At 30.5% G+C, this 15,911-nt stretch overlaps 1 pseudogene; it reads left to right on the top strand.

Annotated features, from left to right (window-relative positions):
- The first annotated feature begins 315 nt into the window (after positions 1–315).
- Positions 316–7,026, top strand: LOC25486035 (GDSL esterase/lipase At1g29670-like; annotated as a pseudogene).
- The last annotated feature ends 8,885 nt before the right edge of the window (positions 7,027–15,911 follow it).

The following is a 15,911-nucleotide window of genomic DNA, read 5'->3' as shown; positions in this document are numbered from 1 at the left end:
AACGTATAATATGGCGTAATCCAGTCTATTTCCACTTGTAGGTAAGAGTGATATATCTTGACACGCCATATAAAATAACTCACAGCAAATTCAGCATGTGCAATATTGTTGTAACTTATTAATTTCAAATTTCCAGAATTCTTTCAAAGATTGCATGAGCATACGTGCAAAACTATTTTTCAAGAGTCTACGAAACGTGCAAATTGAAAACAATTGTGGACTTTTTTAGTGTTTATTAGTTAAGAAATGATAAAAACTTGCCAAACCCGTCAGTCGTCGATACATCATTCTATATATATACATATCAACCATCTTATGATTTACATACTTCTCATATTTAAATATAACTATATCATAATTATATTATTTTATTCATAGAGAAATGGCCTGTGAGACTAAAATATGGTTAGTTTTGCATCTTCTTCTCTTGGTTGCATGCTACATGCAACATTATGTCCACGGACAAACACAAACATCTCAAGTGCCTTGCATATTTATATTTGGAGACTCCTTGTCTGACAATGGAAACAACAACAATCTTCGAACCAATGCAAAATCTAATTACAATCCGTACGGCGTCGACTTTCAAGAAGGTCCGACGGGAAGATTTACCAATGGAAAAACATCAATTGACATGATTGGTAATATTATTATCTGCACTATTAAAACCAATTATAATCACAATCTATCTATTTTTGTACTTTTAGAGATGTTAATCGTATGCTCACTATCAAGATTTTAAATTGCCTTTGCAGTTTTGGGAACTTCTACGATACACCTCATAAATTGAGGTGTATCGGTACTCTTACTTCTTAAATTTATAAATTAACTACCATTTCATAAAATAAAAAGCTATTTGATAATATTTATATTTTAGAAAACATAATTTCATAGGAAAAAAACATCATTTCATTGTTTATAAGAATTATATTAAATTTTTAACAATTTCTCATAAAAAATAATCAATATTCTTTGTTATGAGTAATAAAAATACAAAAAAAAAAGTAAATTTTATTTCGTCGAAGCTTTTGATAAATAAGATTGAATTATTGTAATTGTCAATGATAGAAAATAATTCATTTTCTTAAAAAAAAAAAAACAACTTATTTTATTAATAATTTAACGATTTGATGTACCGGTACACTCAAATTTTTGGATGTACCATAGAATTTTCCCATAGAAATATGTCGTGTTTGTTTACCAAACTTCTTTTAGGAAAATCGATTATACAAAATGATTTTTTTTTTTTAAAAGTTACTTAAAACAATTTCTCATTTGTCGTGTTTGTCTTCTTATTTCACCTTTTAGAATATGTGCAACAAACAAATGACTTTTTTTAAAATAAAAAAAAAATAGTTATTATCTAAAAGAATTGATATTCCGAAAAATAAACTATAACGAACATGCCCTAAATTGCCTAATATCTTGACCTTTCAAACTGTTGGTCAGAATCGTAGCAGTATACTTTTGGTAAACTTACAAGTATTTATAACTAACTATACCCACTTGTAAAAAATAAAGTATAACTAGACCGTAATTAATTTAATACTTCAGGAAAAATGCAACCACTGTAAATAACTATATCTAGGCCTTGAATATCAATATCTCAAAATCAGGATCGGTCCAACACATTTTTGATGTCTACATTGAATTTAAATGTGAGACTTTTTACGTGAAAGAAATAAAATGAAATCGCGAATTCTAAAAGATTAACAAAAAATATGTCTGAAAACTGGATTATCGGCATTTTATATTTTGTAAAGGGACCTTTTGGAAAAATAATAATTAAAAAAGGCTTTATTTAGGGGGCGTTTGTTTTTGGGAAACACAAACTATTCCCAGGAATAATATACTCGGGAATGAAAATATAAAAATTTGATTCTTGGATATTTGTTAAAAAAAGTGTTTGGCAAATAACTTGACATTCTTGGAAAAATTGAAAGTTACAATTTTTTTTTTTAAATCTATGCATAATATCATGGGAATGCACATTCCCATCTCTTTACATGGGAATAAATTCATGGGAATAATGGAAGTTATGGGAAGTTACTCCATTCCCAGGAACCTTTATACCCAAGAATATTTTTTTCTCAACCTCATAACAAACATGGGTATAATCATTCCCTAGCCATGTATTCCCGGGAATGTCATTCTTAACCTTGAAACAAACACCCCCTTAGAGATTTTTTATGAAGGGGCTTTATTTAGAGATTGATGGGTATTTTTTATATATATAATAAATACATTCAAATCAAATGTTTTGTTCTCACGTAAGTTTTATAAATTAATGTTTTGTTCTGATGTATTTCATTTAATAAATGGTTTTTGATATATATAACCTTAGATTTAATTTAATGGCTAGGGTTTATTTTTGAGAAAAATTGAGATAAAAGTGGATCGAGAGGATTTGGTTCCCTTAATGTCATCAAAAGTGTGTATTTTTCTTAATTCTATTTTTTTTGTTGAACTCACATAAGCTAACATTTTACCGTTGTAGGTGAAATGCTAGGATTTGCAAAATTCATCCCACCGTATGCAAACATTAGTGACTCAGACGACATACTTGGTGGTGTAAACTATGCATCTGGTGCATCTGGAATCCGCCAGGAGACCGCCAAACATATGGTATTGTGTGTGTATTTTACAATTATTAGATCAAAATAATTGTTTAAGATTAAAAGGTGACTTAAATAACTCATGTGTCCATCTTTCCCGTCCCATTTATATTTTTATACTACTTTATGAAAATATCGTTTTTTCTCCCTAACACCTTACAAACATTCTTCCTCAAGCACGGACGTACAACTTTATATTTAATCATTTCCCTCAAAAACATTATATATATTCATATTTTCAGTGATAGTAAATGCGACTAAATTTGTGTTATATTTGCAGGGTGATAATGTTGCCTTTGGATTACAAATATCACACCATAAAATCATCGTTGCCAGAATTGCTATCAGACTTGGAGGTTTTCGAAATGCCATAAATTATCTAAATAAGTGCTTGTATTATGTGAATATTGGCAGCAACGATTACATAAACAACTACTACTTGCCCCAATTTTACCCAACAAGTCGCATCTATAACACCGAGCAATATGCTGAAGTTCTTATCAAGCAGTATTCTCCTTATATAAAGGTATATCTCTTTCAGCTTTTTATATACGTGTGTGTTATTTGTATATATACTAAATATCATCCCGTTAGAGAAATATAAACAAGGTGTGAGTTCATTATAATACTTTAGAAGCAAAACAAGGTGTGAGTATTACTTTAGAAGCAAAATCATAAAAAAAGAACGTGTATCATTGCTAAATTGCATCATTTTTTAAAGAGTTGATTCATGGATTCAACTTCCGCTACCGATTTTTGGATGATCTGTAAATACTTTTCTAGGTATTCTTTAAACCTTGAGGCTTATCTTGATCTGATGAGCCTTCTAAGTCCAACTCGCATAAACTTTTTTTTTGGTCAAGTAGCCTAGTGGTTAGAGCTCACACAATTAAATTGTGGAGAAGTGGGGTGTCCGGGGTTCGAACCCCGGCCCTTGCATATAATATGCAATATCCCTGCCAACTGAGCTAAGCTCACAGGGGCATAAACTTTTTATTATAAGAAAAAATGACGTGTATCATTAAATATAGAGTTAAATATGATTTTAGTCCCTATAAATATACAAACTTTTTGGTTTAGTCCCTCTAAAAAATTTCTTCAACTTTTAGTCCCTATAAAATTTTCAATCACTACTTTTGGTCCCTATTTTTAATTTAATTTTTGTATTTTTTTTAATGAAATTGTGCAAAAATGTGTAAAATATTCTAAAAAAAATTAGAATTTTTTAACAAAACACAAATTAAATATGAATTTTTTACCGTAAAAAATATAAAAATTCATATTAAATTCATGTTTTGTTAAAAAATTCTAAATTTTTTTTGGAGTTATTCTTATAATATTTTGAATTTTTATGGAAAATTTGATTAAAAAATATGAATACTACATATGAGTTTACTTTAAAAGAGAGACCAAAAGTGAAGATTGAAAATTTTATAAGGACTAAAAGTTGAAGGAAAATTTTAGAGAAACTAAAAGGAAAAGTTGACATATTCATAGGGACTAAAAACATATTTAACCTTTAAATATATTACTAAATTATAAATTATATACATAATATAGTACCTAACAGAGGTGGACAATTTTAAGCTCTAAAACAAACTTAATTGTGAGACTTTTTATATATTAGAGAAATAAAAAAAAATCATTAGTGTGCGAGCAAAAAATTAAGAGACGCACACATCATAACAAAAGTAAAAATATGTTGATTCCTCGTTGAAAAAAAAATCAATTTTACTATTTTTTTTTTTAAAAAAAAAAAGATAAAGCAAAAATATGTCAGAAAAATGCATTATCAACAATTTATGTTTTGTAAACGGGCTTTCTTTGAAAAAAATTGTTTTGTAAACGGGCCTTTTTATCAAACGAAAAATTAAAAATGAGAATTTTTTTTACCATCCTTCTCATTTCATGTGCACCCTCCAAATTTATTAACGTGTTTGTGGTGTTTTTGATTATGCAATCCTAATTATGTAAACACTTAGACATAAATGAACAAAGAGCTATGTTCACAATCGTACCATCACTAGAATAACCGCACACCAGTTTTTGAGATGATATGAGTGTTCAACAGTGACCATAACATCTTAACAACGAACACACACTACAACTACCACCTAAAGGAAAATTACGAAAGAGAAGAGAAGAAGAAAACAATAGGAGAATTGAAATTAAAATTGAGAAGAATGAAAGGTTATTTATAGCCACAACACCATCCAAGATTGTAACTACACGCAAAAGAAACATGTCTAATGAACAAAATCTGCCACAAATGCATTGTACACACCATAAATCGTCCAACCTTGCTTCTACCGCCACAATTCAAATTCTGAGTTGATTCAGATTATATGATTTGAACACATGTCCAGTATTGGTTTGAATTATATAATCTGAAATGTACATATTTTGTTAAAAGTGGTGATTTGGAGGGTTTTACATGTTTCCGATTATATACTTTGAACCATGTTCAAAACACAAAAAATAGAAAAATTGTCATTAAATCAAGTTCTACAACATCAACAACAACATAAATTAAACATAACAATTTCAATAACATATCTTCAACAACAAAATACAACAAATCAAAACAACACATTTAAACACAAACAAGATCAAGGAATAACCAAACTACATTCTTCACCTGAGCTATCCATGTAAGCATTGATTTCTTCATAGGTGATGAGCCGAATCAAACTTTTCCCAATATCATGAAAAGATCCGATGAAGGAAATGTCTAACTCGATCGATCTCTGTGAAATTTACTGACCAAACATAGAGAATATGGTTCTCACGTCGTCGTTCTTGAGCTTAATCCAGATGAACTAAGCGCACCCATCGTAGCCGATCGACGGACGATGACGCTCAACATTGTTCACCCTTCTTGTGTCTCTGTGGTTGAGATGATCGTTAATTTACTTCAGTTAATCATTTAAACCAAACTGTCTGACATCATCATGGATCCTAAATAGACTAGGTTTACCTATGTTGTAGTAAACTACAACTAACTTATCGTTCATATAATTTGGATAAGTGTTCATGGTTTTGTGGTATGGTATACATATGAACCAAACACCAATTTATAAAATTTTATATTTGTCATGGACCACAAAAATTGCTGATGCAATGTGAACCATAATAAAATCATGTATTTGTTTGATTCAAACTATATAATTTGAAATATGTCAAACCCTCTATAACACAAGTTTCTACACAGTCTCAACACATTTTAGATTATATAATGTAAACAATTCTGATAATGATTTCGGATTATATAATTCAAAATGTACCTAAACTGTGAATGAATTCTCGGTCAGCAAGGTTGGTCGGTTTCATGCACTTTTTGAATGTTTGACCACATTTTGTCTGTTTGACCAACGTTGAAGAAGCATTCATGTAATTAGTCCTTCAACATTTGATAATGCATGAGAATCTGAGAGTGAAGTTTGAAAATGTAATAGGGTAACATGATTTATTTTATTTTTTTGCAACAATGATTTAAATGGCATTTTTTGTGGACAGTCTTTGTATGATAATGGGGCAAGAAAATTCGTGCATGTTGGAATTGGCCTTATAGGTTGCACTCCAAATTCAATTGCTACTTGAGGGACAAATGGATCATGTGTTGAAGAGCAGAATGCAGCATCATTAATATTTAGTCTCAAGCTTAGATCTCTAGTGGATCGATTAAATAACCAATATCCAAATTCTAAATCTATCTTTGTAAACAGTACTGCTGGATCCATAGACGAATCACTTGGTAAACATTTTAATTATTTTTATTTTATATTCTAGATTAACACTCCTTCCGATCTTATAAATAAGAAAAAGTTATATCAACAAAAGTTAATAATATTCGATCCAATTTTTGAATTAGATAGATCAATTTTTGTTGATAAAACTTTCTCTTTAGGATCGAAGGGTGTAATGAAACAATTTATAAATGTATGATATAGGTTGTTATAATCAATTAATGCAACTATGATATTTTGTATTTCAGGTTTTACGAATATAAATGCTCCTTGCTGTCAAGTGAGGTCAGATGGGATGTGCGCTCCTGATTTAATTTCATGCTCAAATAGAAATGTGTTTGTTTTTTATGATGCATTTCATACCACAGAGGCGGTGAACTTTCTCATTGCATTAACATCGTATGATAGTTCTTCTGCTCCAGGAACGACCTATCCAATGGATATAAAACAACTTGCTCAATATCCCATAAACTAAGTCAAGACACAATGTGTCCTTTAAATAAGCTCAACATGTTTGCATAAAAATAAATAAGTTCAACTTATCATGTATAAGCAAAAACAATGTATAAGCAATAAGCAATCATATGTTCATGAGTATAATAAATTAGGATTGGTGTCATAATCCATAATTGTACTAATGTTATAAACTTTAATAGATTTGAGTCTCTCTCTCTCTCTTTGTACTCAATTTGAATATATTTTTTTATAATTGAAAAAGGATTGAATATGACTTTAACAACATAATCCAATTAATATTCTAAAAGTAATAATCTAATTAATGAAGAAATGTATCAGTGCGGTCTCGGTGTCTGATCGCATCAACAACGTAATTCAAACATAAATTTCTTTCTATTATTTGAGTTAAATTCTTACAAACTTAATATTACTCATTTACCTTAATAGTTTTTCTAGACGCATCTTAAAAATATCTTGTTACATCCAAAGTTAATTAAAATTTATTAATAATACTGAAATTGTCATTGTTCGTATAAATTTATTAAAATATGTTTTTCATCTTTCATTCTAAACCTAGCTAGTATCCATGAATACGTGTTCCCTCAAAAAAAAAAAAAAGAATACGTGATCAAGTTCAATAAAAAATTAAAGGTTGGATCATGATGTATTCCATTATAACTCTATTACATATGATAGTGAACAATTGTTATTTATAAAAGTTGAGCTTTATGAAGTTGTAAGAACTTAAATTTATGGCTTAAACAGGTCTTTCGTTCCAGCAAATATAGATCATTTGAATTTTCCTCTCTAAAGTTACTAATCCTTTCATTTTGCCATTGCAAATATTAATCATTTGAAAAATGGTCCTAATTACATCTGATTAGTAACTTCATAAACGAAAATTAAAATGACTTATATTTGCAGGGACGAAAGACCTATTTAAGCCAACCACCTCGCCCAATCATCACTTGCCACATGGGCACCACATCGCTAATGACAGTCTATCTCAGCAAAAAAAAACCTAATTAAGATCAAAAGTCAAATGATTAAATTTTGCAGTGCCAAATTGGAAGGATTAGTAACTTCAGGGACGAAAGAACTATTTAAACAAAAATTTATCTATAATTGACACTAAACTAAATATATTATCAATATTATATTATCAATATTTATGCAACATCATCTCCCTTTAAACCAACAAAATTGATTAGGGTAACCAAATAATATATTAATGGGTTAGCTATACATAATCTTATACCAATTATTCAAGTTTTTTTCTTCTTTTGGGGTAGCCAATGCTACCCCATGGTTATGAAACCAATCGCCTCTTCTTGCATGAGAATTTAATTTTAGTTTAAGGGCATTTTGATCATTTTAGAGTATAACCAAATTTTAGGGGTTGTGACTATAAAAAATCTTATCTTAACTACTAATTTCTTCAATTTTTAGAAGAAGAAAAAATCTTCAACTAAGCATGAAATAGAGAAATGATGACAACCCATTTCGGGTTGGTCTAGCAGTTGGCTTGAAATCTTGGAATTTGCTCCTTCAGAGGTCTCATATTCGATTCTCTCTGGTGTCAATTTTGGTGGGCTAAGTCCATATAGAGCTTGCTCTGACTTTAAACGGAGCTCCCACAAATGGTCGGCGGGATTGATCCCTTCAGATGAGTCGATTATTGAATCGGATACCGAGATGAAAATGATATCCCCATGCTTTTTGCAAGGTGATGAAAATGATATACACCACAGGCACATAGATAGATATCTAATTCAATGTTTTTTTTTTTTCCTATAAATGTTGAATACTACTAAAATTTAGGTTTTTTTTTTTAGGATCTAAAATTTAGGCTTATTTAGTTATAATTTTGTTCTCTTCATTTTGAAAAAAAAAAAAAATCTGAATAAGCCAAGTTTTTTTAAAAAATCTCAATAAAATTCTAATTTATCTTCCTTTAATTTTTACAGCAAAACAATTATGTAGACCTAATCATTATTTTTTACAACAAAAGCACCATTTTTTTATAAACATAATCTTATTAATATAAAAAGATTACATTTTATCAAAAATGTTATATTATTTGAGAGTAAATAGATAATTACCCCATGAAATTGTAAGTTTCGTCAATTACTCTCCTGAAATTAACGAAACTTCAATTACCCCCTCAAATTGCACAACGTTAATCAATTTATCTCCTCCATCAAATTCTTCTGTTAGTCAACATGACGTTTTGCAAATACCCCATGAAGTTTTGCAGTTATGTGGGAAATGTCACCTGAACTTGAAAATTTATATATTTTTTTCTTATCCTTGACTCAAAAGATACTAAAGGCAAATAATTAACAATTAACTTAGGTCATAGTAGATTTTACAATTATCATTTTCTTCATAATTACCTTCATAGTAGATTTTACAACTTCCAAAACATGTTTCACAAGGAACAAGCTTTATATCACCGCAAGTCTCACATCCACCATCACCGTCTTCAATGTCATCAATCCTTTCACAACAATCAAGCAATTTCTCAAGCTTCTTGTTATCATGAAGTTTCTGAATTTCCTCAACTCCACCAACTTATTTATTTTCAATAAACACTTTTGGTAATCCTCCTTTACCATAGTATCCTTCACCAAGTAACTCTTTAAGTTCTTTCTTGAATCCTAAATGCATTTATCAAGCTTCCCTGTTTGCCTTTAATGTCTTTTGAGTCAAGTATAAGAAGAAGAAAAATATAAATTTTTAAGTTCGGGGGGCATTTTGCACATAAGTGCAAAACTTCAGTGAGGTATTTGCAAAATGTCATGTTGACTAGCAGAAGAATTTGACGGAGGGGGTAAATTAATTAACGTTGTGCAATTTCAGGGGGTAATTGAAGTTTTGTTAATTTCAGAAAGATAATTGACAAAACTTACAATTTCAGGAAGGTAATGGCCTATTATTTGAAGTTTTCTTAATTCAATCCAAATATCCAATAACGTTGTAGGTGCCAAAATTTAGAGCAATGATATATGAACAATCATTGGTGACAACTTCAATTTTCTCTATTTCTATTGGTAAAAATTAATAGAGAAAAAAAAAAGAATAAAAATATAATGTGAATATGAGAGAGAAAATTATCAAAAAGTTGTTGCAAAATGGATGTACTGATATCATTTCTCCAAAATTTATCAGCTGTCTGCCAAACGGAAACAAACGGAAACAGTCCTTTTCAATGTTCACCGCACAACATACAAATGGGGCCAACGATAGTATTTATTTATTTTTATTTTTTGAAGGAGGGACCAATGATAGTAATCGTTCTAGTTGTGTCAATTGAAATTAATTAAAAGTTATAGCAAAATTTAACTAAAATTTAATCGTGATATCAAAATTGCCCTGGTTTCATATAATTTTTTTAAAAATAAATCGCATCATTCATTCTAAACTTTTGCCTCTTCTGTCTCACAAACACCATGAATATTAAATCAAGTTCAATAAAAAAAATGAATGATTGAATCATAATGTATTCAATTAAAGTTACATATGTTAGTGATTTATAGGGTTTAAGACATTAATTTGTGTGATTTTGTTTTTTTTTCTTCGGATGCAATAAATCGAAGTGAATTTTGTTCACATATGTGTTCAAATATGTCTACATTATTAAAGTTACAAACTTTTGGAAAATTAAATTTTATGTAAACTTAATTTGCGGAAGCTTATGTGAACTAAGTTTGTGAAAATTTAAGTGAACTGAGTTTACACTACTTTTGTAAACCAAAATTTGCATTTGCAGAAAACGATAAACACACTTTACTGCACAAAATCGAACACAAAATCAAACTAATCACAAATCATAAATAATCAACAATAGGAAATATACAATTGAATAAGGGAATTTAATTTTAAATTAAGTGTATTTTGGTAATTTTCAATGTAACCAGATTTTTAAGGGACAAGACTAGAAAAAATCTAACGTTAACTAATAATTTCTTCCATTCATATAAATTGTGATACTAAAAGAAATTTTTTAACAAAGTAACCTTGAATGACTATAAACTTGGGAAAGAATATATGTATATTGACGTTAATATAGGTAAGTATGTACATATCTTGTAGAGTGCTTCACAACATATCAGCCATTTTCCTTCAAAAAAACATATCAGCCATTTATTTGTTGATCGTCTTCTCTCCTAGGGTTAGTAGTGCCGCCGCTGTTCATCCCTCATGAGTGTATTGTTGTGGTTCGGTAGGTTCATGCCTCACCTGAACGTTTGTTTTGCTTTATGCCATTCCAGTGATTGTGTTCCTTATGAGTCTCTTATCATCAATTTGTGTTCTTTTATAAGGTGTTTCCTTTATTTCAAGTATTCCTTTATTTCATTATTTCACACACTTGCGATGACTATGTGATTTTCTCACTACCCAAAAACCCATATAATTTTGGTTTGTTGACAATTTAGTAGTTGCTGCACCGTTTTCATCTTGTTCCCATAAAATCCTGCATTCATTCAATCTTTGTTGGTCTTCTCTATTGCTGGAAATAGGGTTTGTCTATTTGGTTGACAGATGAGTGTCATTAGTTTGAACTGTCGGGGTTTAGGGAGCCCGAGTGCAGTTCCTAACCTTAAGTATCTGGTTCGATTCTATAAACCGTCCATCCTCTTCTTAAGCGAGACATTAGTCTACCGGAATAAAATAGAGGAATTTCATTATGTTCTTGGTTTTTCTAATTGTTTTGCTGTTGATCGTGTCGGTAGAAGCGGTGGTTTAGCCTTTTATTGGAACTCTTCTTTAAATTGTCAAATTATTAACTATTCTCAAAACCATATTATTGTTGAAATAATTGATAATGAGAAAGGACCTTGGCGTCTTACAGGGTATTACGGGTATCCTAATGGGGGTCGTCGTCGTGCATCCTGGGATTTTATCCGTCAACTGTCATGTCAATCTCCCTTACCTTGGTGTATTTTTGGGGATTTTAACGACATAATGGATGCTAGTGAAAAGCGAGGTCGTACTACTCACTCAAACTGGCTTATTAATGGGTTCAGACTAACAGTCATTGATTCTGGTCTCTCTGATGTTCGGATGGATGGTTATCCATTCACTTGGTTCAAAAGTTTGGGGACTCCAAGAGCGGTTGAAGAAAGGCTCGATAGGGCTTTGGCTAATGTTGCATGGTTCCAGAATTTTCCTAATGCTTCTCTTGACAATCTTGTGGCACCAGCATCTGACCACTATCCAATCATGCTTAATTGATGTCCAGTTCTTAAACAACACGGTATTCAACGTGGCTTTCGTTTTGAAAATGCTTGGAAGCTTGAACTGAGCTTGAATGAATTAATGCACGACAGCTGGCTAATGTATAATGAGTTTCCTGTTGTTGACAGATTGCAAAGATGCGCAAATTATTTGTCCTATTGGAGCCGCACACATTGTAATATGGTTCGGAAAGATATTACTGAGTGTAAGAAACAATTAGAAGCTCATTGCACTAATCAGATGGGGGTGCATCAAAATCAGTCTCTGTACTTAAGGAAGGAAATGCAGCAGCTCCTCTTGCAAGATGACACGTATTGGCGGCAACGTGCCGAATCTTTTTGGTATAAGGATGGAGATCATAATACAAAAATTTTCCATGCTTCCGCAACTTCTAGAAAAAAGGTAAACCGCATTCTCTCCCTTGAAGATGATCATGGAGTTAAATTCTCTAATAATGGTGGTATGTGTAATGTTGCTAAGAATTATTTCCTGGAACTGTTTCAAAAAAAGAATAGTGTACTTGATCTTGTTCTTGATACTATTCCGCAATCTATTACACATGATGATAATGAACAGCTTTCGAATGACTATTTTTTCGATGCATCCAGACAAATGTTCCGGTCCGCACGGGTACAACCCGGGCTTCTATCAACATTTCTGGAATCTGTGTAGTGATGATATTGTGAAGGATTGTTGTACTTGGCTTAACACAGGGCAGTTCCCTACCTCTTTGAATACCACAAATATTGCTTTGATCCCTAAGGGTAATACTCAAACAACAATGAAAGATTGGCGACCTATTGCCCTTTGCAATGTCCTATATAAACTGGTTTCAAAGGTCTTGGCTAATAGACTGAAAGTTGTACTTTCAAAGTGCATTTCTGATACTCAGTCAGCATTTGTTCCAGGGCGGTCAATTCTTGACAACGCTATGATGGCTATTGAAGTTATTCATTTTATGAAAACTAAAACGCGTGGCACGAATGGTTGTGTGGCTCTTAAGCTAGACATAAGTAAAGCTTATGATAGAATAGATTGGGAGTACTTAAAAGGGGTTATGCACAAGATGGAATTTTCTGAGAAGTGGATTCAGTGGATTATTATGTGTATCGAGACGGTTGATTACTTGGTGCTTGTTAATAATGAAGTGGTGGGTCCTATTATTCCGGGACGAGGACTGAGACAAGGGGACCCTCTCTCCCCTTATCTGTTTATTATGTGTGCAGAAGGACTCTCATGTCTTATCAAGCGGGCTGAAGCAAGGGGAGACCTTTGCGGTACGTCTGTCTGTAGAAGTGCTCCTCCAGTTTCTCACCTCCTATTTGCAGATGACTGTTTTCTTTTTTTCAACGCCGAAGCGTGTCGGGCTAGAATTATGAAAGATATCCTTACAATGTATGAGACAACATCAGGTCAAGCCATCAGTCTTCCCAAATCTGATATATTTTATAGTCGTAATGTACCTGAGGATTAGAGAGATGGGATCACTTCTATAATGGGTGTTCAAGCTGTTTTGGGCACAAGTAAATACCTTGACCTCCCGTGGTGGGAAGAGATCGAAATGCTATTTTCTCTTATATCAACTAGTAATAAACTCGTGCTAATGCACGGGTACAGTAAATGTTTGTTATTTATAAAAGATCATTAAATTTTAATAAGAGTTTTGATATAATTGAGTTCTATGTCAATGTAAAGTAAATGTCGAATTATTTATGTATTACTTGTTTGATGGTATAATGAAGTAAAATTGCATTGATTAAGTAATTTAAATATTTTTTAATTAGTAGAAGACACGTACAATCTTGGGAATAAATAGTCGTAAATATACTAATAGAAAACAGCTCATATAGTCCTATTTTATACGAAATACATGACAAACATAACAATTATTAATAGAAAATTAAATCACATAGTGCATCTTGGTCGGAATTCATTGATTTGGGAGAAGTTATTCCACTTTGGTCCAATTTGTGTAGTTAATTTGCTATAAGTATTGACAATATTGTTGGAAATTTTGGGTTTCTCCATTATCTCCACATAATATGAGGCTATCACATATAGTTAATTCGTGTTTAGTAGTAATTTTTAAAGTTGACAGTGACAGCTTGTTTCGTGTATAATAATTTATTTAAAGTTAACACATGAAATAAAGAAGATAATGAGTTTTAATAAGGACGGTTATGAAATTTTGGTGGACTTTGATTTTTATATATTATTATTATTGTTAGTAGAAGTAGATGTTAGTAGATTTGTATCAGTGAACGACTTCGCCCGTGTATAAAAGTAATTATTAGTAGAAGTAGATGTTAGTAGATTTGTCTCATTAGTGACGACTTCGTCCGTATATAATAATAATTTTTAAAGTTAATAGTGACAACTTGTTTCGTGTATGATAAATTTTCTATAATATATCACTGATGACATGTCACATGGTTAATTATTATCTTGAAATTTATATAAGCTACAATTATCTCTTTTTTTATAATTATTTTAAATTTCTACTCAATGATAACATGTATCAGGTATCATACTCAATGATTAAAAAATGGAGTATGCATCTTATTCTACTAACAATATATACAAAAATCGAAGCCCATCAAAATAAATAAATTCATAGTTATCAGCGGAAATTAGTTACTCTTGTGATGACCATTGTCCGTGATTAGTTTTTAAAAAAATCAATTTTGCAAAATGACAATTAAATGCATTTTAGCAATCCACGGCTCAAGGTGTGATTATCAACTTTTTAGTTATAATTTGCTAAAAGACACCTTCATAAAACTTCCTAATAGACATCTTCACCGCCCCCCCCCACACACACACACATAATGTTAATAATTATCTTGATATTTATATGAGCGACAACTTGCCTATTATGTTGTAATTATTTTTAATTTGTACTCAAAGATAACATGTATCATGTACAATACTGTTTTTTTATTTTTATTTTTAAGTTAGTTTTTCACTTATATTATGATTAAAAGAATGGACATTGCATGTTTTAGCGATTTTTTTCCTCACGACTCGTTTATATATATATATATTATAGCGAACTAATTTATTTGTTTTTAAAAAACTTATTACAGATAATGGTAATGTGTAACTAACTTCCACTGATAACTATAGACTAATTTATTTATTTTCATGGACTTCGATTTTTTGATATTGTTAGTATAAGTAGATATTGGTAGATTTGTATAAGTGATGATTTCGCCAGTGCATGATAATAATTTTTAAAGTTAACAGTAACAATTTGTTACATGTATAATAAATATTTTATAATATATATCAGTGATAACATCTCACATGGTTAATAATTATCTCAAAATTTATATCAGTTACAACTTGTCTCTTTTGTTATAGTTATTTTGAATTTGTACTCAATGATAACATATGCAGTGTATAATTCTATTTTATTTTATTTTTTTAATTTTTAAGTTAGTTTTCCACTTATATTATGGTTTGAAGAAAATGAGAATAATGTTTAACAATATATATCTGTGTATCTCTTGTCCCGTATATAATAATTATCTATAACATACATTAGTGATGACAAATCATATGTTTAATAATTATTTTAAAAGAGAAAGTGTGGGTAGAAAAATAGAAATTTATTGTTGAAATAAAATGAGTGTATAATAAAAAAAAAGTGCAAAAATAAACTTTATTAATTTTGTGTTATTATTCAAAAACAACATTTAGAAAAAGTATAAAATAACTCAATTAATAAAAAATTCATTTTTTCACCATGACACTTCACTTAAATCCTCAGACGTCCTTTTACAATCCCACATCAATGACATGTTAACTTTTTATTTATTACTTTACTTAATAAATTATTTTAACAAAACCT

This window comes from Medicago truncatula, chromosome 2 (genome assembly GCF_003473485.1).
Source record: "Medicago truncatula cultivar Jemalong A17 chromosome 2, MtrunA17r5.0-ANR, whole genome shotgun sequence".
Classification (NCBI taxonomy): domain Eukaryota; kingdom Viridiplantae; phylum Streptophyta; class Magnoliopsida; order Fabales; family Fabaceae; genus Medicago; species Medicago truncatula.
Note: the sequence above shows the minus strand (reverse complement) of the source record. Positions and strands in the feature narration are given on the sequence as shown.